The sequence below is a fragment of the Scyliorhinus torazame genome, chromosome 21 (assembly GCF_047496885.1).
Source record: "Scyliorhinus torazame isolate Kashiwa2021f chromosome 21, sScyTor2.1, whole genome shotgun sequence".
In the NCBI taxonomy this organism is placed as follows: Eukaryota; Metazoa; Chordata; class Chondrichthyes; order Carcharhiniformes; family Scyliorhinidae; genus Scyliorhinus; species Scyliorhinus torazame.
Genome location: NC_092727.1, coordinates 23,042,753 through 23,066,408, shown reverse-complemented (window position 1 = coordinate 23,066,408; position 23,656 = coordinate 23,042,753). Strand labels below are relative to the sequence as shown.

General features: G+C 45.5%; 1 long non-coding RNA gene across 1 annotated transcript in view; it reads right to left on the bottom strand.

Moving 5' to 3' along the window:
* LOC140397961 (uncharacterized) overlaps positions 1-22,186 on the bottom strand; it is a 32,935-nt gene extending 10,749 nt beyond the window's left edge. Inside the window, exon 1 of the long non-coding RNA XR_011937352.1 lies at positions 22,097-22,186. This is a non-coding gene — a long non-coding RNA (uncharacterized lncRNA). The remainder of the gene's footprint in view (positions 1-22,096) is intronic.
* Between the last annotated feature and the right edge of the window lie 1,470 nt (positions 22,187-23,656).

Here is a 23,656-nt window from a genome sequence, read left to right as displayed (position 1 = left end):
CCTCATAGCTAATGCCCTCCATACCAGGTAACATCCTGGTAAACCTCTTCTGTACCCCCTCCAAAGCCTCCACATCCTTCTGGTAGTGTGGTGACCAGAATTGAACACCATATTCCAAGTGTGGCCTAACTAAGGTTCTATACAGCTGCAACATGACTTGCCAATTTTTGTACTCAATGCGCCATCTGGTGAAGGCAGGCATGCCTTATGCCTTCTTGACTACCTTCTCCACCTGCGTGCCACTTTCAGTGACCTGTGGACCCGTACATCCAAATCCCTCTGCCTGTCAATACTCCGAAGGGTTCTGCCACTAACTGTTTTTCCCATCCCACCTGTATTAGACCTTCCAAAATGCATTACCTCACATTTGTCCGGATTAAACTCCATCTGCCACGACTCCAGAACTCTCTGTTCTTGAACTCCCTTTAGCCATTTAGCTCGTACCAATCCTCCTCATTGTTCCTATCAAAATGTATCACTTGATTATGAAGAATGCATGCAAAAACAGTCATCATTGGTAATTATTCGACTCATTGACCAATTGAATTATCTGTTCTATGCCAGTTATTGTCAAGTGCTCAATCTTTTCTGTGCATTTATATATATATATGCATTCTACTTAAAATATCAAAGATAACTGCGACAATATTCAATTACTCTTAAATGCTCACTTTGAACTAAGCTCCAGTAGCTTCTGATCTCCTGAACTCCAGTAATGCAGAAGCAGTATGTAAAGAGTATGAAATGTACATTGAAAGAGCCAGTAGTTGAAAATCCATGGAATAAACCAAATGATATTCTTCAAAGGGTGATCAAGGTAAAACAGACTTCAGCTGGAGTGAAGCAAATTTGAAACAGATTCAAAACAGGGTTGATGGGTATCAAAGAACCCATTTGAGGAAAAGTAAATGGTAACAGCTGAATGAAAAATCACAATGGAATGTTAAAACTCATTACTCACTTCCTTTATAGTTCATTAATTTATTAAGTAAATACCCAGTACCGTGCTCCAGTTACGTTTGGTGCCCGCATTTTAAAACATGCTCTGATTTTATCTTCCAAAGTGATTTGATGGGATCGTTTTAGAAGAACTGTCATTTTCATCTGTGTACCTTTTCCCAACAATCCCCCAGAAGTACATTTAAAGGCAAACAACTGATTTTATACGAGAAAGGTTAGTCAAATTGTATGCGGTGTTGACTGCTTATTTCATTTACTGAAAAATCAGACCATGAACAAAAGATCAAGATGGCTTTCTCCCACTGACTTAATCAATGGAGGCCTTCAGCCATCGAAAAGCTTGGTATGTCTGTATAAACAAACTTAATCCAATTAGGTAATGAGTTCAGATCTGCTTGAATTTCTGAAGACTGGTTTGTATAGCCTTTACTGTTTTGGTACAAATTCTAACTATTGCCTATAAAATGCATGATATAGGCAACTGTACTTATATATCTGTTCTGATTAGGCTCGACTCTTATTAATTGAATGAGTAGATAAAATACACCTTAAAATACCTGACAGGTTGAAGCAAGAGATGGATAGCTTCAAATTTCTGGTACTTGTTACAAAAGGCAACAATGCAACACAAAGCACGAATACAGAAGATTCTGCGAGACCAGGAAAGTTTAGTTTGCCATATTAGAAAATAAATTTCTGAATATTGCTCTGATAGGAAACTTCACATAATCCAATATGTTCTCACAAAGGATAATAATTGATTAATTGGAGGCCTTCGTATTTATGTTAATTTACAATTTTAAAAATATTTTTCAATTGTTGTATAACATAACTGTAAATAAAGATATTTTACCTCAATCCAATGTAGTTGCCCTGAGCTTGTGCTGTACCTTTAGCGGAAGATCAAAGAGAACCTTGGCGAATCAGAGTAAGTGGCCACTTATAGCCGTTCTACTGATCTTTTCACGGTAGAAGCCCTGTGATAAATCCAGGCGATTATGTCCTTTAGTATGTGATTACATTTACCATTTCAAAGAGAACTTTGCAGCATGGTCAAAAATCGTCATGTGAAAAAGGACAATTATCAAAACTTCAGCTTGAAGAATACAGAAGACATAGAAAGTGTGATTTACTGGCCTTGTCACACCCGATTTGGTGACATGCCAAGGCCTGTGAATCTTGTGAGATTCGGATGAATCTCGCAACCCCTGAGATGTCTCGTGACATTAATCCGAACCACGCAAGATGTAGCGATCTGGATCTCGCTTACGCTGGGTGAAACCATAAATAAGCCATACGGTTCTTCTAAATACGTCTGCGCCGCATTCTCCCGGCATCCGGGAACTAATGGTCTCCCTCTAGTAAAGCATGGACAGTGCGCTGTTTAGTACTGATTCACACAAACGTGGGCAAGGCTTAACAGTCCCTGGGGGGTTTCCAGGACATTAGAGACCCCTAGGTGGTCAGGGACAGGGCAGCATGGCACCCTGGCTCTCTCTCTGGCACCCGGGCATCTTGGTACTGCAGTCCTGGCACTGCCAAGGCGCCCATGTGGCACTGTCAGGTTGGTAAGGACAGTATTAGGATGCCAGAGGATGCCAAAGGGCAGAGACTGAGGGGGGTCATGCCCGCGTAACGGGGGTTGATGAGGGTTATAAAGGGTGGGGGGGGGAAGGGTGGATATGAAGGGGCTTCATAACGATTGCGTGGGTTAAAGGTGAGGGTCCTGAAAAGGGGAGGCACAAAAGGAGGGGTGGGGAGGCCTGAAATGAGGGGTAGCCTCAGCGACCCCCACAGCGGGTATCATCACTTGGCGGAGTGGGGTACTGCCCATGTGTACAGGGGTGACATTGCCCATGGGTGGGGGGTGTGGGGGACCTCAAGATCACTTAGAGATCGGGGCACCCTTTCAATATGGCGGCCCGATTTCTGAGGAGGCGGTCTTGTCGGCGAGTTTAGTTCCCCAGTGGACGCGATTCTGTGGCCTCATTGCGCTTGAGCGAGAGCATGACGAGGCCGGTGAATAGCGGGCGTTGCCAAAAACGAGAACCACGCCGGGCGCCAAACAGTTTGCGATGCAACCGGCCCAGTCCTGTTGGTGAAACTAGGATCCCACTGTAGAGTGGTGAGAAGCCATAATCACCACTTAAGCCCTATTTATAATAATAATAATCTTTATTATCACAAGTAAACTTTCATTTATACTGCAATGAAGTTACTGTGAAAAGCCCCTAATCGCCACATTCTGGGGGTGGGGAGGCTCCCTCGAGTGGGGGCACACCCTCGGCTGGGGTGGGGGGCAACTGCGTGCGGCTCCACCATGCAAACCCCTGGATCGTATGTACTCATTCCGGCATCAACCATTGTCCCTGCCCGTCTGCCCCACTGACCATCTGTAACCCCCACTGACTGCTGAGGCCTCTGGCCGTGTGGCTAAAGGCTTACGCTGAATTGGCAATTGTAGTTAAGTGAGCACTTATCTCATCCCAAGTGGGTTCCCGTGGGTGGGCGGGCCATGTAGCATGTGGGAATTCTTACCTAGCATCCCAATTAGACTGCGGTACCTGGACATTCTGCCTGAACACAGAGGGTGGCCAACGGCCAAATAAATGACTAAACAACCACAAGCAAAACTTTATTTTTCTCCAATTTCCTTGTATCTATACTTGTCTACATAAAATGTTATTATTTTCTGTCCTGTTATATTTCCTGTGTCACATTTCAGTTGTGACCTTAATTACTTAAGTTCATACTTGATAATTGATCAATTCCGCAGAGAAGATTGAGAGGAGATTTGATGGAAGGGTTCAAGATCATGAGAGGCATGAACAGAGTGGATCAGGAGAAACTATGAGCGATGATTTAATTAAATGGGAACAAGGTCCCAAAGTGAGCACTTTAGCCGCGTGTTTCTCGATGCTCGCAACGTCAATGAGAAACACAACACTATAAAATGCCACTCGCATTAGTTAGGGACCCTCAGGAAGAAACGTGCAGCTGAGACCGCACATCGCACTGAGGACCTCCACTTGCCGGAAATCCTCAGGTGTAGAAAGAGATTGGGATGCCATTTAAAAATGCCATCCTGATCTCTGGAGTACCCGAATTGACCTCCGACAATCCCCCCCACCCAAGCGCCAATTCATTATGGCTCTGGCCCCCCCTCAACACTCATGCAGGGCACCTCCAGCCAGATCACGACCGCACACAAAATGCCAGCTTGGCAGTGCCAAACTGGCAGTACTCCTGTCAGCTGGCAGTGCCACCTGGGTAGTGCCAGGCTGGTACCCAGGTAGCACTGCCAAACTATCAGTTTGGGAATTCCAGGGTGGTGCCAGCAGAATCAGGGTATCACCCTGCCCCAAGTGCATACACTTGGGGGCATCTCATCCCCGAGAATACCCCCACGAGTGCCATTCCAACTGGTCCCCCTTTGTGGAGACCTGTACTGAACAGCACTCACCAGAAGCCTGCAAGGCAAAGGAGATAGATCCCACGCCTTGGTACCTCAGGAATCTGCACATTAAAGTGAAACTTGCTTCAAAACGCAGATTTTCTCAGAAGTGATCGCGCCACAATGAGCAGGATTTACATTGCAAGCCAGGTCGCTCCTGGGAGTGGGGTCGCTCAGCCTCAATCAACCACGCTGCGCTGCGGCACTTTGCTTTGTGGGTGCAGTGTGAGGCCGTAAAATCACGCCTTATATTCCCTTTGATGGGGGGGTTGAGAACCAGAGGACACCAGATATAAAATGATTAGCAAAAGAACCAGAGACAACATGAGGAACACTGGCCGTATGCTGTGGGTGGTTGGAATCTGGAATGCACAGGCTGTCAATGTGATGGTGGTAGATTCAATCATGATTTTCAAGAGGAATTTGGATAAATACCTGGGCCTGGATTCTCCCCTACCCGGCGGGGCGGGGCGGTCCTGGCGGGAGGGATGGCGTGAACCACTCCGGCGTTGGACCGCCCCAAAGGTGTGGGTTTCTCCACACCTTTAGGGGCCAAGCCGTCACCTTGAGGGGCTAGGCCTGCGCCGGAGTGGTTGGTGTGCCGCTGGCCGGCGGGAAAGGCCTTTGGCGCCATGCCAGTCGGGGCCAAAGGGACTCTGCTGGTCGGCGGAACTCCACACATGCGCGGGAGCGTCAGCGGCTGCTGATGTCATCCCCGTGCATGCGCAGGGGGTGTCCCTTCCGCATCGGCCATCGCGGAGGCTATGGCCAAGGTGGAAGGAAAAGAGTGCTCCCACGGTACAGGCCCGCCCGCGGATCGGTGGGCCCCGATCGCGGGCCAGACCACCATGGGCGCACCCCCCGGGGCCAGATCGCCCCCCGTCCCCCCCAGGACCCCGAAGCCTGCACGCGCCGCTAGTCCTGCCGGTAAGGTAGGTGGTTTGATTCACGCCGGCGGGACTGGCATGACAGCAGCGGGACTTCGGCCCATCGCGGGCCGGAGAATTGCTGAGGTGGCCCGCCGACCGGCACAGCGCGATTCCCGCTCCCGCTGAATTTTTGGTGCCGGAGAATTCGGCGGGGGCGGGATTCACTCCGCCCCCCGCCGATTCTCCGACGCGGTGGGGGTTCGGAAAGTCCCGCCCCACAAGAGAAAAGAATTGAGGGGCTATGGGGAAAAGGCAGGGAGAGTGAGACCAGCTGAGTTGTTCTTGCATAGTTAGCACAGACACGACAACGTAAATGACCTCCTTCTGTGCTTCAACCATCCTATGATTCTAAGATTCTATGATTAAGTAAAAGTTACAGACCAGGGGCGAAATTCTCCTACCCGCCCTGCCACATTTCTGCCCCGACCGGCCGGCGGGAGTCTCCGTAACACCGGCCGGTCAATGGGGTTTCCCATTGTGGGGCAGCCCCACGCCGTCGGGAAACCCCCGGGCACCGGCAAAACGGAGACTCCCGCCGGCGGAGAATGACGCCCCAGATATCAATATTAAAGAATCCCCAAACATCTGGTTTCATTTGGTCACCAACCTTTAACTACAGTCAGCCAACTGCAAATAATAAGATTTGCATTACAGTAAAGGTATAAATATTACACATTCACAATAATCTGATCAAAAGCTTAAAATTGAAGGTTATATTGTTGGCAGATGTAGGCTCAAGGAAGCTAACAAATATATCTGTACATCCAGTTCCCAAGGTATCACAATCGGAGTGTGTGCAGAGGAGGATATCTCCCAGTATTTATTGATATGATTTTCCGAGTGCAACAACTCAAAGTATCTCACACTGCAGGTTATAGAACATAGAACGATACAGCGCAGTACAGGCCCTTCGGCCCACGATTTTGCACCGAAACAAAAGCCATCTAACCTACACTATGCCATTATTATCCATATGTTTATCCAATAAACTTTTAAATGCCCTCAATGTTGGCGAGTTCACTACTGTAGCAGGTAGGGCATTCCACGGCCTCACTACTCTTTGCGTAAAGAACCTACCTCTGACCTCTGTCCTATATCTATTACCCCTCAGTTTAAAACTATGTCCCCTCGTGCCAGCCATTTCCATCCGCGGGAGAAGGCTCTCACTGTCCACCCTATCTAACCCCCTGATCATTTTGTATGCCTCTATTAAGTCTCCTCTTAACCTTCTTCTCTCCAACGAAAACAACCTCACGTCCATCAGCCTTTCCTCATAAGATTTTCCCTCCATACCAGGCAACCTCCTGGTAAATCTCCTCTGCACCCACTCCAAAGCCTCCACGTCCTTCCTATAATGCTGTGACCAGAACTGTACGCAATACTCCAAATGCGGCTATACCAGAGTTCTGTACAGCTGCAACATGACCTCCTGACTCCGGAACTCAATCCCTCTACCAATAAAGGCCAACACTCCATAGGCCTTCTTCACAACCCTATCAACCTGGGTGGCAATCTTCAGGGATCTATGTACATGGACACCTAGATCCCTCTGCTCATCCACACTTCCAAGAACTTTACCATTAGCCAAATATTCCGCATTCCTGTTATTCCTTCCAAAGTGAATCACCTCACACTTCTCTACATTAAACTCCATTTGCCACCTCTCAGCCCAGCTCTGCAGCTTATCTATATCCCTCTGTAACCTGCTACATCCTTCCACACTATCAACAACACCACCGACTTTAGTATCGTCTGCAAATTTACTCACCCACCCTTCTGCGCCTTCCTCTAGGTCATTGATAAAAATGACAAACAGCAACGGCCCCAGAACAGATCCTTGTGGTACTCCACTTGTAACTGAACTCCATTCTGAACATTTCCCATCAACCACCACCCTCTGTCTTCTTTCAGCTAGCCAATTGCAGATCCACATCTCTAAATCACCCTCAATCCCCAGCCTCCGTATTTTCTGCAATGGCCTACCGTGGGGAACCTTATCAAATGCTTTGCTGAAATCCGTATACACCACATCACCTGCTCTACCCTCGTCTACCTGTTCAGTCACCTTCTCAAAGAACTCGATAAGGTTTGTGAGGCATGACCTACCCTTCACAAAGCCATGCTGACTATCCCTGATCATATTATTCCTATCTAGATGATTATAAACCTTGTCTCTTATAATCCCCTCCAAGACTTTACCCACTACAGACGTGAGGCTCACCGGTCTATAGTTGCCGGGGTTGTCTCTGCTCCCCTTTTTGAACAAAGGGACCACATTTGCTATCCTCCAGTCCTCTGGCACTATTCCTGTAGCCAATGATGACATAAAAATCAAAGCCAAAGGTCCAGCAATCTCTTCCCTGGCCTCCCAGAGAATCCTAGGATAAATCCCATCAGGACCCGGGGACTTATCTATTTTCAGCCTGTCCAGAATTGCCAACACCTCTTCCCTACGTACCTCAATGCCATCTATTCTATTAGCCTGGGTCTCAGCATTCTCCTCCACAACATTATCTTTTTCCTGAGTGAATACTGATGAAAAATATTCATTTAGTATCTCGCCTATCTCTTCAGACTCCACACACAACTTCCCATCCCTGTCCTTGACTGGTCCTACTCTTTCCCTAGTCATTCGCTTATTCCTGACATACCTATAGAAAGCTTTTGGGTTTTCCTTGATCCTACCTGCCAAATACTTCTCATGTCCCCTCCTTGCTCGTCTTAGCTCTCTCTTTAGATCCTTCCTCGCTACCTTGTAACTATCCATCGCCCCAACTGAAACTTCACACCTCATTTTCACATAGGCCTCCTTCTTCCTCTTAACAAGAGATTCCACTTCTTTGGTAAACCACGGTTCCCTCGCTCGACGCCTTCCTCCCTGCCTGACCGGTACATACTTATCAAGAACACGCAGTAGCTGATCCTTGAACAAGCTCCACTTATCCAGTGTGCCCAACACTTGCAGCCTACTTCTCCACCTTATCCCCCCCAAGTCACGTCTAATGGCATCATAATTGCCCTTCCCCCAGCTATAACACTTGCCCTGCGGTGTATACTTATCCCTTTCCGTCATTAACGTAAACGTCACCGAATTGTGGTCACTGTCCCCAAAGTGCTCTCCTACCTCCAAATCCAACACCTGGCCTGGTTCATTACCCAAAACCAAATCCAACGTGGCCTCGCCTCTTGTTGGCCTGTCAACATATTGTGTCAGGAAACCCTCCTGCACACACTGTACAAAAAACGACCCATCTAATGTACTCGAACTATATCTTTTCCAGTCAATATTTGGAAAGTTAAAGTCTCCCATAATAACTACCCTGTTACTTTCGCTCTTATCCAGGATCATCCTCGCCATCCTTTCCTCTACATCCCTAGAACTATTTGGAGGCCTATAGAAGACTCCCAACAGGGTGACCTCTCCTTTCATGTTTCTAACCTCAGCCCATACTACCTCGGAAGATGAGTCCCCATCTAGCATCCTCTCCCCACCGTAATACTGCTCTTGACTAGCAGCGCCACACCTCCCCCTCTTTTGCCTCCTTCTCTGAGCTTACTAAAACACCTAAACCCCGGAACCTGCAACATCCATTCCTGTCCCTGCTCTATCCATGTCTCCGAAATGGCCACAACATTGAAGTCCCAGGTACCCATCCATGCTGCCAGTTCCCCTACCTTATTTCGTATACTCCTGGCATTGACCTAGACACACTTCAAACCACCTACCTGAACACTGGTCCCCTCCTGCGACGTCAAATCTGTGCTCCTGACCTCTATACTCTCATTCTCCCTTACCCTAAAACTACAATCCAGGTTCCCATGCCCCTGCTGCATTCGTTTAAACCCCCCCAAAGAGCACTAACAAATCTCCCCCCCAGGATATTTGTGCCCCTCAGGTTCAGATGTAGACCATCCTGTCTGTAGAGGTCCCACCTTCCCCAGAAAGAGCCCCAGTTATCCAGAAATCTGAATCCCTCCCGCCTGCACCATCCCTGTAGCCACGTGTTTAATTGCTCTCTCTCCCTATTCCTCATCTCACTATCACGTGGCACGGGCAACAACCCAGAGATAACAACTCTGTTTGTTCTAGTTTTGAGCTTCCATCCTAGCTCCCTGAAAGCCTGTCTGACATCCTTGTCCCCTTTCCTACCTATGTCGTTAGTGCCAATGTGGACCACGACTTGGGGCTGCTCCCCCTCCCCCCTAAGGACCCGGAAAACACGGTCCGAGACATCACGTACCCTTGCACCTGGGAGGCAACATACCAAACGTGAGTCTCTCACGCTCCCACAAAATCTCCTATCTGTGCCCCTGACTATCGAGTCCCCAATTACTAATGCTCTGCTCCTCTCCCCCCTTCCCTTCTGAGCAACAGGGACAGATTCCATGCCAGAGGCCCGTACCCCATGGCTTACCCCTGGTAAGTCCCCCCCCACAAGTATCCAAAGCGGTATACTTGTTTCTCAGGGGAACGACCGCAGGGGATCCCTGCACTGACTGCTTCTTCCCAGTCCCTCTTACAGTTACCCATCTATCTCCAATCTTTGGTGTAACTAATTCCCTGAAGCTGCTATCTATGACCCCCTCTGCCTCCCGAATGATCCGAAGTTCTTCCAACTCCAGCTCCAGTTCCCTAACTCGGTCTTGGAGGAGCTGGAGATGGCAGCACTTCCTGCAGGTAAAATCAGCAGGGACACTAACAGCATCCCTCACCTCAAACATCCTGCAGGAGGAACATTGCACTCCCTTCCCTGCCATCCCTCTAACTTTCTACCAAGATCTGGCTAACAACTAAATTAAATTAAAAAAAAAAAAATAATAATAATAAAATATGGTACTTACCTCACACCAATGCGTTTTATTATTAGGTTAGAGGAGGAGGGCGGGTGGGAGACACTACACGTGTAGTGTCTCGGGTTTCCTCTCCACCAGAATTTATTGGTGAGGGTCTTCCCAGAAGTCCGCGGGTCGAACTTCCTGTTCCCGCCTTAAACACTAAAACTTTTACAAAAAAACAGCAAAGAGGGACCGAAAACGGGACCAGGTAAGTGTTTACCGCTGAAATTGACTATCCTGCTCCTGTGAAGGTCTCCCAGAAATCACTAGCGCACTGCTCCCACTGAAATTGACTAGCCTGCTCCTGCAAAGACAAGTGTTTTTAAAGGAGAAACTTACCTCCCAGAAATCACTTGCGCACTGCTTACGCTGAAATTGACTAGCCTGCTCCGCTCCCGCTGAAATCGGTTATACAAGTAATTAAGTCTTGATTTTTACTTCATAATTTTAAAAGAAGCTGAAGCGTGGTTTTTGGCATAAGATCGGGAAGAAAACTGTTTTCAACTTTTTTTTTTATTAATCAGCCGGAGATTGAGGGAGAATGATTGTGAGGAAGAATACTCTACAGCAACTCCCTATTATTCTTTATTAAATACAATTGCTGGTAACATATCTCTCTCTCTAAATTATTTCCCTGGGGCTGAATATCTCTCTTCAGTTTCAGAAGTCAACAATATATGTTTAGCACAGGGCTAAATCGCTGGCTTTGAAAGCAGACCAAAGCAGGCCAGCAGCACGGTTCAATTCCCGTAACAGCCTCCCTGAACAGGTGCCGGAATGTGGCGACTAGGGGTTTTTCACAGTAACTTCATTGAAGCCTACTTGTGACAATAAGCAATTTTCATTTCATTTCATTAACTCCTCACCTACCATTGTGACCCCACCATTCACACCCCCACCCCCACGCCTCCCAAACCCCCCACACAGTCCCACAGCCAACTGGAAAAAGTTGAGAGCGGTTACCTAAGTGGGAGACAAGGGGCCCGATTTTAACTCACTTAAAACATGTTCACTTTCACCGAATTAGAACAGGACCCATGCCAAGGAGTTTTATTGAATGCATCATAGGCAGAACCCAACTAAACAATCTGTGCATTACCTATTGTCCATATAAAGAATAAAGAGTATTATCTTGAAACATCCTGAAACCTGAGAACATCAGGCCTAACTACATTAACTATTATAGGGCCATAAATATCACTGGATGATATTCTGCAGAAACATTACATACTGTAGTTAAACATTATCTTCTGAGAGCTTAAAAGTTTATTTTCCAAACAATTTGATGAACTTTGAAAAAACTGAACTTCTGGGTGTGTAGCACTAGAATGATGCACTAATCCACACAACAATCTGGGGGTTACAATTCATGAATATAAACAGAGAATTTGTTTCAGTTCACAGAAAATCTGTGTAAATTAGTAGAATTAAAATACCTGTTAAAAGTAATGATCTAATGAGAAATGTTTGCTTTTACATGTGTTGTAACTTTTAGTCAACTAAAATGAACAGTGAGGTGAAAACCTCAATTTTTAACTTTGCTATAAGTATGAATTGATTATAACCTGTTCTGGATTGAGACTAGTTGGACAACTTTGGGAGAGAAAATGAACATGCAGTAATTCTGCCTAACTATGCATTCAGAATTGGAGCCACTAAAATATGTGCAATAAAGTACATTATAGAATCTTTTCAACTTGACACTTCAAGTCTTACATAACTGGAATATTGACTTTCAGACACGAAGGGCACAGTGGTTAGCACTGCTGCTTCACAGCGACAGGAACCGAGGTTAGATTCTGGCCTTGGGTGGCTGTTAGGTGTTTACACATTCCCTTCGTGTGTGCGTGGGTTTCCTCTGGGTGCTTTGGTTTCTTTCCCCAGTCCAAAGATGTGCAGGTTAGGTGGATTGGCCATGCTAAATTGTCCCTTAAGTGTCCAAAATGGGCAGGTTAGGTGGGGTTACTGGTTTGAGCGGGGGACTGGGCTTAGGTAGGGTTCTTTTTCGGAGGGTCGGTGCACACTCAATGTGCCGAGTGGCTTCCTTCTGCACTGCAGGGCTACCATAGAATCTAAGTCTGTGAGATTTTTAAACATGAAGACCGCGATTCAGCGGACAAAAGTTTAAATCTCCTTTTGGGCGCGTTTGGCGGGGTGTTACTTGGCGGCTGCAGTTATTCAACGGCACTTTGCCTTTTTTTTACGTTGGGGAGCTCCACCCCGCCAAGGCTACACTCAGAGAGATTTCCCGCTGGCGAGCTGATATTGCCAACCAAAACGGCTTCTTGCACATTGGGGTGCCATTTTGAACGGCAGCCCAATCTCCACCCCCCATTAAAGTCCACCCCTCTCCACTTTATTGACCACCCCTTTACCCTCCCAACCTTGTTGAGGCCCCTGGGAACACCCGCCTCCAATAGGCAAGGCTCCCTCAGGCCCAAACCCTGGCAGTGTCCCTGGCCTTGGCAATGCCACCCGGGCACTGCCATGATGCCCGGCCAGTTTGCCAGGCTGGCAGTGCCAGTGTACCTAGGTGTCAGGGGAAGTTCCAGAGTGGTACCCTGCCCTTATGCCTGGTCCACATTTGTGTAGTCCAGTACTAAACGGTGCGCTGGCGAGGTCTGACAGGCGTGCCCGTTGACTCCCGGACGCCGGGTGAATCCTATGTTTGTGTTATTAAATGAGCCTAATGGATCATTAAATATGCTGCTCTGGATCTCACCCAGCAAGGGCGCGGTCCAGATCGCGGCGGATGACTCATGATCATCCCGGTGCAAAGCCCGATTTGGGGCTCTCACGCGATTTAGCCATTGCACCCGGATCCTCGCCGGGCCCAACGTGGTCACATGAATCACACCTAGTATCTTATAGAATAATTTGGTCTGTGATGCCATTTAAAGTTTGCGATAAAGAATCGTGACTTTGGCAATGTCTTTTCTGCAATGTGAGTGACTCCTGTCAAAGATCTCATTCATTAGGTTTTTGAGAAAATTCATTTAGATCTCCATTCTGAAGAAGCTGTAGGGATTTAAAAATTAATGTAATCGTATCTCACTATCAATCAAATTAGTCGCAGGGAAAACTAAACCCAGGTGGAGAAACTATTGCTTTGTTTCTTCTCCTTTGGTTCAATTGTTTTGAATGCATCTCTTTTGCTTTCTGTTTCCTAGCCAGGGTCTCCTCTGCTGCCATACTTTGTCATCGTACTTATCAAGGTCATGCTTGCTTTATGCTTGTAGTAAAATGATTTTATCGTAGAATTTCAGCTCCTCCTCTACCTAATCATCATTTAAATAACTGCCACTGATGCAGGAAACAGTAGGCTTTAGAAAAGAACATTAAAACCTTGGGCTGGATTCTCTGCACCCCGACTCCGAAATGGGTGTACCCACAGCAGGTGCAGCGAACCAGCCGCAAGTCCGTGGCTGCAGCTGGGCCGGAAGATCCCGCCGGTGAGCAAGCGGGCGGGCCGGGTCAGGAAATTTGAACCTTGGGCCCATCCAAAATTCTGCACATATGCCTAAATCACACTAACTCCCCTACACCTATCACCACTCTCTTCAATCGTCTACATTAGCCTTGATTGTAAAATGATCATCGTTGTTTTGAAATCTCTGAGTGGACTAACCTCTCCCTCACCCTGCAATCTCTTCCAGGCGCCACAACCCTCCAAAGATCTCTGCAGTCTTCCAATTCTGGCTTCTCGAGTGTCCCTGATTTTAGTCACTCCCGGCCACCCCTTCAACTACTTATGCCCTAAACTGTGGAATTTCTTCAGCAAAGCACTCTGCCTCGCTACCTTTACTCTCCTTCTTTAAGAGGCTCCTTAAAATTTGCCTCTTTGAACATGTCTTTGGTCATCTGCACTATATTTCCTTATCTGGGTCCATGTCACGCAAGAGTGCCTTTAAGAACTGGATGTTTAAGCAATGTACCTTTAAGAAAACAGTGATATCATAGAATGGGTGGAGCTCAGCTCAGTTCAGCCATTTTGCAGTTTGGTTTTGCAGTTTGAAAAGTGCCTGGCTGGTTTTGCTGAGAGCAGCTAAAAAGTGCCTGGCTGGTTTTGCTGAGAGCAGTTTAAAAGTAGAAAGCCAGTTTGAGACAGCAGCTTGAGAAGTTCTTGTTTGCTGTGATCTGCTTGAAGGGAGAAAGCCAGGTTTGAGAACGCAGCTGTTTGAGATACAGTGTCTGTGTGTGTCCAGAGAGCTGTAGGAAAAAAAGCAAGGTGCTGGAGCTGAAGTCAGCCAAGCTGATATGTCTCTGCCATTCTACAGAAAATATATATATCCTTTAACCTGATGTGATACTGTTTAAAGGTGTTAAGTCTCTTGGAAGTTTGAAGGAACATTTTAAGGAGTTATTTACTGTTGCAATATTTTCTGAGTTATCTTTGAAGTAAGGGGTGTCAAGAGATCCAATGTTTATTTAAGATGTTAAGTTGAGTTCATGGAATAAACAGTGTTTTGTGTTTAAAAACCCACGTGTCCATAATTGTAATCCCACACCAAGGGAAAAAGCTGTGTGCTAGGAAAAGCAACAAATACATTAAAGGGAGAGGTTGGTTGAATTCCATAATACATTTTGGGGTTCTGAAAAAGCCTCGCCCATAACAGTCCATGTCAACTGTTGTTGTACAATGGAACTTTTAGGAGTGCCTTGGCACTTTTACATTAAAGGTGCTATATAAACTTGTAGCACCAAACTGGACTTATATAGTATCTTACTAAAACATTTTCTGGAATGTTAAGTTGCTTCCAGTCAAATGTCTTGTTGGCTTATTTTTTACGGAGGGTGCTTTTGATATATCTGTCCCAACCCTATGGTCCCGCAATTTATTTTTGTGTTTTATATTTATGAGAGGAACCATATAGTTCTCAACAGAGTGGAGTATCACAACACAATCGTTGTTCACAAGTACTAATGATTACTGAACAAACACTTGCAATTTTCTGTTAATCTGCTTACCAGCCGCAGGGCTGCTGCTGATTGTTAAAATAATGTCTGCCCTCAACATATGAAATAGATGTTGTCCCAATGTGTATACACTGTATGTTTATGTAAGTCAAGTGCTTACAGAAGTTATACCCAATAAAAGTGATAGGCAAGTAATATAATTTATTGTGCTGTAAAAGGATGGAGAAAGGATAACACTTTTGTAAGAGAGTGTTGCAGGCTTGTGTTTCTTAGAGTAATTTCTTCGTTCAATAGTTTAACAATGGCTCTCAAAATAAACCTTATTTATTATATCCAGATGCAGTATCTTTCCTGTAATCTATCTTGCAAAGCTGTACATCATGGGGATTAATAATAACAATATTTGTAGTAATTAGTTCATTGGGTGCAGTCTTGTGCAAACCATTGAAGCTCTCTTCAAATGAGTGTATTACACTCAGATCTCGTAGTCTACAAACAGATGCAACGATTGTATTTTGCCACGATTAAATAAGGCATGAAGTGCAAAGTTGCATAAATACACAAAGCATAATGTGTGTCATTGTGCACAGAGCAAAAAGGTCTCCAATTGGTCAGTTACCCAATGACCTCAGAAAATTGTGTTTGAGTGACAAGTTCAGTAGGTGTGGCCTTCTTGTGTTACAATTGTATAAGAAGAAGTCGCTTTTCTTCAGAGCCTTTTGTAACAGCAGAATGTCCCCAAATAATTCAATCAAAAATGGACTTTTGGTCTGTAACAGCCGTTGTCTTCCAGGCATTATGATGCCTGGGAGACGTGAAGAAATTGGATCGAAGATATAGTGGGCAATTTAAAGGTTAACAGCCTGAGGGTAAAACTGCTAGCACTGAGTCAGAGGTACACTCCCACACCTGACCTGAGTTACATTGTCCCATTCAGACTTCAACTCGTTAATGAGAATAAACAGGATACCCCTGTTAAGCTGGGGTGATTTAATTAAGATCCATTGTCTTCCAGAACACTCTAGTCTGACCAACCATTAGCCCATTACAGAATCTGATGGCCTCTTTTGTCTGTAAACTGTAGGTTAGCTGCATGTTCATGGCATGTTCCTGTTCTTTTATGTAAGGAGAAGTGGATGATCAAAAGTCCAGAGAGCAATGATGAGTTCAGGTCTGGACGTGCCTGGACAGAACCATCTTTGAGGGGGTGTGTGGAGTTTAGAGAGGTAAAATAATCCTATTTAAACAGCTGGAGTGATGAAGGATTTGGAGGGCGAACAAGAAAGACCATGAAGAAAGTGCCACAGAAACGGGCTTTCGGAAAGTGTCTAAAGGAGGTTCACTAAGAGCAGGAATATGTAAATACAAGTATCATTTTTGCCTCGCTGTATAATTGGAGTTGAGAGTTATATGCTCATTTTACGTGCTGTTTAATAGAAAATCATGTGTTAGGGTAAAGAGATACATATAAGCTGTTCATCATAGAATTTTTTTCACAGTATTTACAGTGCAGAAGGAGGCCATTCGGCCCATCGAGTCTGCACTGGCTCTTGGAAAGAGCACCCTACCCAAGGTCCACACCTCCACCCTATCCCCGTAACCCAGTAACCCCACCCAACACTAAGGGCAATTTTGGACACTAAGGGCAATTTAGTATGGCCAATCCACCTAACCTGCACATCTTTGGACTGTGGGAGGAAACCGGAGCACCCGGAGGAAACCCACGCACACACGGGGAGAATGTGCCGACTCCGCACAGACAGTGACCCAAGCCGGGAATTGAACCTGGGACCCTGGAGCTGTGAAGCAATTGTGCTATCCACAATGCTACCGTGCTGCCCGTTCTTGTTAGGTAGAATCATAGAATCATAGAATCCCTCCAGTGCAGAAGGCGGCCATTAGGCCCATCGAGCCTACACCCACTCTCTGTAAGAGCACCCTACCTAAGCCCACTCCACCACCCTATTCCCACAACCGTATCCAACCGGCATATCTTTGGACATTAAGTGGCAATTTTAGCATGGACGATCCACCTAACCCGCACATCTTTGGACTGTGGGAGGAAACAGGAGCACCCGGAGGAAACCACGCAGACACGGGGAGAAAGTGCAAATCCACATGGCTGGAATTAAACCTGGGTCACTGGTGCTGTGAGGCAGCAGTGCTAACCACTATGCCACCATGCTTCTGCTATACCAGGGCTGGTTTAGCTCAGTGGACTAGACAGCTGGTTTGTGACGAACCAGACCAGCAGCGCAGGTTCAATTCCTGTACTGGCTGAGAATTCTGAATTCTCCCTCTCTGTTCCCCGAACAGGCGCCGGAATGTGGCGACTAGGGGCTTTTCACAGAAACCTCATTGCAGTGTTAATGTAAGCCTACATGTGACAATAAAGATTATTTATATTAATAAAGTTTTGTTTGTAAAAATAACCGAGTCCTATTTTTTATGCACTCACTCCTGCAGCGAATCGGTCTTTCCGCAGTCTTAAAAATATAAAAAACGTAACGATTCTTGTTCAGTATCTTAGCCACTGTTGGGATTTGGCCTGGTGTTTGTAACAACATTGATAAACAGTCTCTGGGTGAAATAGTATCCTGGAAAAGCTCAAGAATTCAGGCATGGCGTAAAATAGACGGCTGATTCCCTAACACCCAGTGCCCTCAATGAAGATCAGTTTCAACGTTTATTGTTTTTGAGGTCTTGGTTCAGGGATAAATGTTGGCCAGGACACCAAAATTCTCTTGATCTTCTTTGAATAGTGTAATGTGATCCTTTACATTCTTCTAAAGAGGCAACCATAGCTTTGATATAATGAATGGAATTTTCCGGCCTCCCAGCTGCGTGTATCCCAGTGGCGGGGGTGGCATGCTGTTCGCTGACAGTGGGGATCTCAGCTTCTGGCACTGCCAATGGGAATTCCCATTGAAACCACCCATGCAACCAGGAAACCTGTGGGCGGAGGAACCAAATAATCCCTCCACCAGCGAATGGTTGGTGAATTCCGGCCAATATTTCTTCCAACAGGCAGCGTGTTTGACAATGCGGCACCAACTCGTTACTGTAATGTCAACCAAGATTTTGGTCAGGATTTTTCAACACTCCCCACTGCCGGGATCATTCGTTCCTGTCGAAAATCAATGGACGTTTGGCTGGGCTGCCACAACGTATGCAGTGGGTCCATCCATGGCGGGGCTGGAAAATCCTACCCCTCTGTGGTGTGTTTTCCAGCGGCAGAGGTGGCTCAGCATTGGTCGCTGGTGGGAATATCTGGTCCTGATGATGGCTAGGGCATTCCGTGTGGCTCTCTATTCCCGCCACAGTGGGGGGGGGGGGGGGGGGGGGTCACCTTTGGCGGGACTGGAATATCTCACCGGCAGAAAAGGCCGGAAAATCCAAGCCAAACCTTTAAATCCCTGGACTGAGATGCAAAGACCTTTGGCTTAATGTGTACCTGGACACATAGGTAAAAGTGTCCTTATGGGCTCAACTGGAACCGTATAAGGCTAGAAATGAAGCGTGGGGGTCTCATTTTGAACTACTCTGGCTGGTTAGGGCAGATTGTTCATCTGTGGTGGGACTCATCAAACTTTTTTGAAATCAATCGAAATAAACTCAGGTCGGTACTACAATAGGTGGGAAATCCACTCCAATAAGTTACTGTTCATGCAGAGATGTCCCCAAAGACCTTTGGTTGAACGTGTACACGTCATTTTGGAAGGAACTGCTGAGTTTTTAACCTAGCAAATGTCAAAGTCATCCAATCTGGGAAATCTCAATTCCTGCCTCTCTCCAGCCAAGTCAAATATTGACTCAAGCTTTACAATTAGAACAGAAACTGGTGTGTAGATTATATACCAAATAAATAATGATTCCAACTTAAATTCTGTTGCACACAATATACAGATCACACTACAAACATAAGAAAAATATATTTCTGGCTGCAGAGATCATCACAATTCATACATTACCAAACATACTATACACAATTTATACCATATACAATAGATGATGAGGGCTGAATCTTATTTGGTCGAATAGAGGCAGACTCAAAGGTGGAATGGGTTCAAAAATGGAAATGAGGGCGTTGGGTCTGTGCGCCAATGTGTTCTCGCCTCCAGGTGACCTTGCCGGGGTGGGTCCTTAATGGTTAGCCAGCTGGAGGCAGTGGTAATAATTACCAATTGAGGGAATGGAGAGAATTCCCCAAGGAATTGAGTTGACTCTGTCTGAATTCTGTTGTCATGGGTGCAAGTTGTGGGGAGCTTGGAGCCAGATGCTCCATGAATCATGGGGTCACGGGCAGGACAGGATGCAGCCATTCCCAAATGTGTCCTCCAGCTTCGACCCTCATCAGGTTTAATACTTCAATGTTTGCTTCCGAGAGTGCTCCATTGCTGTCTGAGGCAATGCCGACCTCTGTTTGTAGGTCTATTGCAATGCTTCAGTCTCTCTTTTTGGGCCTGCAGCCTCAGGAACCCACCCACCATCCTTAATTGGACATCATCCTGGAGGCAGCCTCTTAATTACAGGTGGGTTGAACATGCAATCAGAAATGGGATCCACAGTCATCCCAGATGGAAGAATGTTTTCAAAGACAGTAATATTCCACCCTCCGTTAGCAGATTACATTTTTAAAAAATCAATTAATGTGATTGAATCACACATAAAACCCACAAAACAAATATATTATTTATTTCACAACATGTTGATTACCACAAGACCTCAAACAGACACATCAGTACTACTCAATGCTGGAGAAAGTACTGAGGAAAACAAGGGTACAGAATGCACATTGTTGGGGTGGCGGGTGGGGGCGGGGAGGGGTGGGGGGATGCCTTTAATGTCTTCATCAGGAATGGTTCAATAGTACTTTAACTGACTGATGGCCAAGTCCTGAAGGATATATCTGCTGGTATTTTAGCGGTCATGTTACTGGACTAATAGACCAGAGGCATGCATGAATAATCCAAAGGATGGTTTTAGACTTTATGATCAATTTAAAAAATAAAATAATCTGGTATCAGTAAAAGTGGCGTCAAATCTGTCAAATTGTCATGCAGGAACCTCTAGTTTATTAATTCCCTTCTGAGCTGACCTTATATGACCTAATTTTATTTGTAATTTTCTTTGTTCTTTAGACAGATATATGAACGAGCATGGAACAGAGGGAAGTAGATCCTTGGAAAATAGGCGACAGGTTTAGATAACGGATCTGAATCGGCGCAGGCTGGGAGGGCCGATGGGCCTGTTCCTGTGCTGTAATTTTGTTTATTCTTTGTTCTCTAAGCGTGATACCAAAGCTATACCCACACAGTTGACCATGAATGCCCTCTGAATGGGCTCACTGTGTCAAACTGCTAAGCACCTTCACCAGAGAGACTGCAATGGTTCAAGTAGAAGGTGATTGCCATCATTAAAGATGAATCAGCAATAACTTTGCCAACAATGCCTAAATCCTGATTACAGATAGAAAGTGCTCACCAATAACCTACTCATTGACACACAGTTTGTGTTCCACAAGAAGCACTCAGCTCCAACACAGCATTAATCCAGACATTGACGTAAGAGCTAAATTCAAAAGAAAGAGTGAGAGAAATGGACCTTAACATCAAAACTGCATTTGTCCGGTATGGCATCAAGGAGCTCCATAAAGTCAATGGGAGAACCCTTCAGCGACTGGAATCATAGCTGATACACTGGAAGATAGTAGTGCTCATTGTTGGTCAATTATCAATCAGCCTATCGTGCCCTTGCTGGCTTTCTGTAGACCTATCCAATGAGTCTCATTCTCCTGCTCTATGTCCATAGGCCTGTAAGTTTATTTCCCTCAAGTGTGCATCCAATTTCCTTTTGAAATTTTTGGTCTCAGTTTTCACTGCCCTGGTGGTCAGGGGGCTCCAGGACATTACCAGTCGCTACATAAATAAATTCCTCCTTGCATTCCCTCTGAATTATCCCAAGATCTTAAATCCATGTTTTCCAGTCCTTGCATCATCAGCTGGTGGCAACAGATTTTTATATCTATCTTATCTAAACCTGTCTTAATGTTCTACAGGTTTGTTTCGAATCATTAGCTTTCGGAGCACAGCTGCTTCCTCAGGTGAATGAAGAGGTGGGTTCCAGAAACACATATATAGACAAAGTCAATGATGCAAGACAATACTTTGAATGCAAGTCTTTGCAGGTAATTAAGTCTTTACAGGTCCAGATGGAGCAACTGGAGAGAGGGATAATCACAGGTGCGAAGAGGTGTAGAGGACCCGGGTTCGATCCCGGCCCTGGATAACTGTTCTTGTGGAGTTTTCACATTCTCCCCGTGTTTACGTGGGTCTCACCCCCACAAACCAAAGATGTGCAGGGTAGGTGCATTAATTGTCCCTTAACTGGAATTCTTTTTTAAAGGCTGACTATATTGCAATAGGTGGTTCATCTCTGGATCCTCAATGCCCCCCTAACATCTATGGGACTCAAAAGGCAGTGATGGAAGGCTTCCCACTTGCCCAGATTGATGCAGCCACAACAAATCAATGACTTTCCCTATTTAATGCTATCAAGAAAGCACCACCACATCAACAGCAATAGTTGTGCACAAGAAGTTAAACTGCTGACTGAACAAGATTGTATCAGTAATGGACATTAATGCATACCTGCAGAATTCCAATCATCTTAAAATAATTTGCCACACCTTTTAGATGGCAAAATTGGACCTTCATCACCTTTTTATATGAAAACCTGAATTCCTGCCCAATCCACACAATATCCTCAAAAGAAATGCAATGTTCAATGCTTGCCAGGGTGAGAAATGTTTTCAAAGAGGGTAAAGTTCAACAGACAAGATTGGCTCAGTGGATTAGCGCTGATGAAACTGAGGAACAGAAGAAATTGAAGGACAATTGACAACACAAAGAACATGCTCCTGCTGAACAACAATTCTTTTCTTTACTACTTTTATCCTAACATTCAGACATTTTATCTCAAGGCAAACAACAGGGCTTACATTTTTAAACGAATATGGTCGAAAATCCACCAGCCCCTCCAGAATATTCCCCTGACTGAGTTCTGGCTGCGGTGTGCTGGAAGGTCTGTGCATTAGGCCAGGGAGCAGGTAACTTGGGTTTTAACCTAATAGCATAGTTCTCAGGGGCCTAGTTAGGGGGTGGGGTGAGGAATGCATGCATCTATTTAAAACAAAAATAGGACTTGCATTTATATAGCGCCTTTGATGATCAGTGGATATCTCATCGTGCTTTGCAGACTGTGATCAGGCGAGGAAGGGGTGAATGGTCCCATTCAATAACAATAATCTTTTATTGTCACAAGTAGGCTTCAATGAAGTTACTGTGAAAAGCCCCTAGTCGCCACATCCCAGCACCTGTCGGGGACGCAGAGGGAGAATTCAGAATTCTCAGCCGGTATGGGAATTGAACCCGGGCTGCTGGCCTTATTCTGCATTGCAAGCCAGTTGTCTAGCCCACTGAGCTAAACCAGCCCAGTCTTCTTTTCCCAGTCCTCTTTTGATTTTAAAACGGCTTTTAATTTAAAAGGATGTACAATTCTATAAGTGTTTACGCGCTGTGATCATAAACAAATAGTTTTTCTTGAGTTGAATAAAGAAAGAAGTTAGTTTTTAGTACTTACACCAATCTAGGGTAAAATAATAAAACACGCACCAACTTCCATGTACAGACACACTTGGGAGAGCCCCACCACACACACACAAATACAGATTACAGAGTGAGGTTGACCAAATTAGTGTCCCTAAGTAAGTGGCTCACTGCCTCTGGTGGTTCGATGCACCTTTGGTGGTCCTGATGTTTCAATTTAAAGTTGTGGCTGGTTAATCTGTTTGTTTCTCTGGAGACAGTGGTGCTGAGCAGAATTTCTGTTTTAGAAGCTCTCTGTTTGCAGGAAACATGCCTCAGATTGGTCTCCATCAGTAAAAAAGGGCTCAAAGTTTGCTAGGAAGGGTGGATATCAGACCAAGGCTCTACAGCTTTAGTGGCTCGTTATCAGATCACCAGCATCTCAGGCTCAATACCAGCACCCCACCCCCGGCCCCCTCCATTCAAAAATGTATTTTGTTCAACGCACAAAAGTGGTTTGCTGGTCTTGTGACTTGCTCTCTCCACTGTCCGAGGTAGAGGGGGCGGGGCGAGGGGGAATCCAAATAAAGCTATTGTTGTGTATGCCAAAAGCAGTCTTGATTAGCTCATACTGTCAAGTTACCTCACCCTTGTCTCATGGCCTAAGTGGTTAGATTTAGTGTCCCACCTCCAACAGTTGAATCTCAGCCACGTGCGTGGTTATTAACACAGGAGATAGGGTCGTACACATTCCTCAGGGGTTTGATATCTTTGATGGGATATCTGGAGGCCCAACATCTCGATTCCAATAAAGTGGAATGTGGAATGTACAGTAATAGAAATGGCGACAGCCATTTTTTGGATGTGATTTCCTGTCATCTTTTTTAGCTTATTGTTTTTAAAATGTCTGTTCTTAAAAGTTCATGTTTACGGCCAGTAGATTAAATATCACTATTTGCAATAAGCATATCTGC